This window comes from Hippopotamus amphibius, chromosome 9 (genome assembly GCF_030028045.1).
Source record: "Hippopotamus amphibius kiboko isolate mHipAmp2 chromosome 9, mHipAmp2.hap2, whole genome shotgun sequence".
Classification (NCBI taxonomy): domain Eukaryota; kingdom Metazoa; phylum Chordata; class Mammalia; order Artiodactyla; family Hippopotamidae; genus Hippopotamus; species Hippopotamus amphibius.
In genome coordinates this window covers 96,292,110-96,294,749 of record NC_080194.1, presented here as the reverse complement: position 1 = coordinate 96,294,749, position 2,640 = coordinate 96,292,110, and positions in this window count along the sequence as shown.

Here is a 2,640-nt window from a genome sequence, read left to right as displayed (position 1 = left end):
AGAGGAAAATGAAACTCTAACCCCTTGAAGGTTTCATCTGAAAGCCTTGCTAATCCATCGGCAGTCTGTTAGATAAAAGCTTAAATCTCCCCACCACTAAGGATTACCTTCCTATCTGATTCGCAGACACATTAGAGGAGACACGAGGTGGTGTGAGCATAGAGGCTGGGGCACTTTCTTTGAGAAATGGAGGTATTCAAATTCCCAGACACTGCTGTCCCCCCTGAGACAGGGTTGGGGGAGTCCAGGGTCTGTGCAAGCAACTCCTCAGCCAAGGTCATTTAAATGCAGCTTGATCCTGAAAAGCTCCTCATTCATTCAATAAGTATTTACCAAGCACCTACTATGTGCCAAGCATTGTGCCAGATCGTATAAAAGGACTTTGGGTGAAGTGGATGTTATTTCCTCATCCACTTCTACAATAATTATAGCAGGGCATTACCAGGGTGACAAACAAATCAGACACAAGCAAAAACTCTCCTTGGAGCTAATGTCATCTTGGCCCCTGATCCATGCACCTGGCCTCAAGTGTTAGAGGAATACCCACCGAGGGCAAGGATCCTCCGAAGCCCAGCCCTTGAATTACAGGTGTTATCAGTCCAAAGTCCAGCTATGGCAAGGTGCCTGGTGGCCTTCAGGCAAAAGGAAGCATTTAGAAGACTGCAGACTTTGGTGAGAGTGCTGTCAGTACTACACTTTATAAATGTAGGGATCATATGTCTGATGAAACAGATCCTCTCCTATATGGTCTTTATTTCTACTGAACTCAGCTGTGACTTTCTCTCCCAAGGGTAATTTGGAAGTGCATCAGGAGAAATGTGGTCTGCTCTATTTACCCAATCAGCGGAAGGCATGACCCCCTCTGAGCACCAGTGAATGATCTCTGACAACTAGATCTAGGCTTGGTCTCATCTTTCTCATAGATGTTTGCTGGGGACACCCTCCTCCACGAGAGTGCTATGAGTTAGGACCTCTAGTCCTGGTTGGACCACACATCAGAGACTCTAGATCATTAAAAAAGCAAAAAAAAAAAAAAAAAGGCTTTTTCTTTTTTCCTTCTCAGAACAAGTAGAATCGAATTCAGGACTGAAGCAAGAATGATGTTTTTGAAATAAAGACTTTATAGCCAGAGTCACTGAGAAAAGACCAGCATCTGCATGGGTGGCCAGACAAGGTGGCCCCTCTTTCTGTAGGTGCTGTGGGACCAGCATAGACCAAGAGCCAGAGGCCCAGCTCTGCCCTAGTCATGTTTGTGACCTCACACTGACCAGCTCACCTTTCTGGGCCTGGATCTTTGACTTGCTATTTCCTCGCAGACTGTACAGTTGATTTGCTTGCCCAGCACCCATTCCGCCTGATCTAGTAATGACACCTCAGTCTTCCTTGGGGAATCACTCCTCCCCATGCATGGACCACATGATTTAGGTGGAGCTGATTTTAACCCTGGTTCCAGAGATGGGCATGGAATGCAAGCCCTGCCAATCATAGCATTGCACATCCCTTTCATCATGGTGATTGGTTCAGAGATAGTCATGTGACCTGAAGAGGGCCAATCAGAGCTCAGCCCAGACATGGGAGAGCAGAGGAAAGAGAGGAGCTCTTACTTTCACTGAGGTTGCTCAGAGGACTAGGACCTGGGTTTGGAGCTGTGCTGGTGGGGATTTTACCATCCTTGAGAAGGTCTTTGCTGAGAATGGAGTCGACATAGAGGAAAGCAAAACCAAGAGATGGAGTTAAAGAGACCCCTGACATCATTGTTGGAGCCTCCAGATCCAGCTGTGCCTGAAGCTGTCCTTGGGCTTCTCAGTTATGTGAGATAACAAGTCCCCCTTTTGCTTTAGCCAGTTTGAATTGTCACTACTACCAAAAGAGCCCATATCAGTACCCTCCACTTGATTCCCCTTGTCCCCTTTATTTTGCTTAAGATCTATTTACCCTAAAAGTATCAGTGTAAATGTTAAGTGCTCCTGCTCTTAAATTTACACCTTGTGAGGGAGAATCTGGTCTGGTGGCCTCACAAGGCCAAGTAGATGGAGCCTTTTGAGTTTCAGGGCAAAAAAGACTCATAGCTCTCTTTAGTCACCTGTTCCAACATCATTCGATGTTATCATTTGGAAGTGCCCATAAGCTCCATTTTTTAATTAATTAATCATTTTATTTTATTTATTGGCTGCATTGGGTCTTTGTTGCTGCACACAGGCTTTCTCTAGTTGCTACAAGAGAGCTACTCTTCATTGTGGTGTGTGGGCTCCTCATTGTGGTGGCTTCTCTTGTTGCAGAGCATGGGCTCTAGGCACATGGGCTTCAGTAGTTGTGGCACATAGGCTCAATAGTTGTGGCTCACAGGCTCTAGAGCACAGGCTCAATAGTTGTGGCACACAGGCTTAGCTGCTCCACAGCATGTGGAATCTTCCCCGAGCAGGGCTCAAACACTTGTCCCCTGCAGTGCCATGTGGATTCTTAACCACTGTGCTACCTGGGAAGTCCTGGAAGTGCCCATAAGCTCTTGTTTAAACCAGTCTTGGTTTCTATGGAAAGCCAAGCCTTGCTCTCCATGCCTGCCACCACTTACACCTGGAAAGGAGACCATGCTTCCATTTTTTGTCCTCAATATCTCACCTCCTCCACTTCAAACTGCTT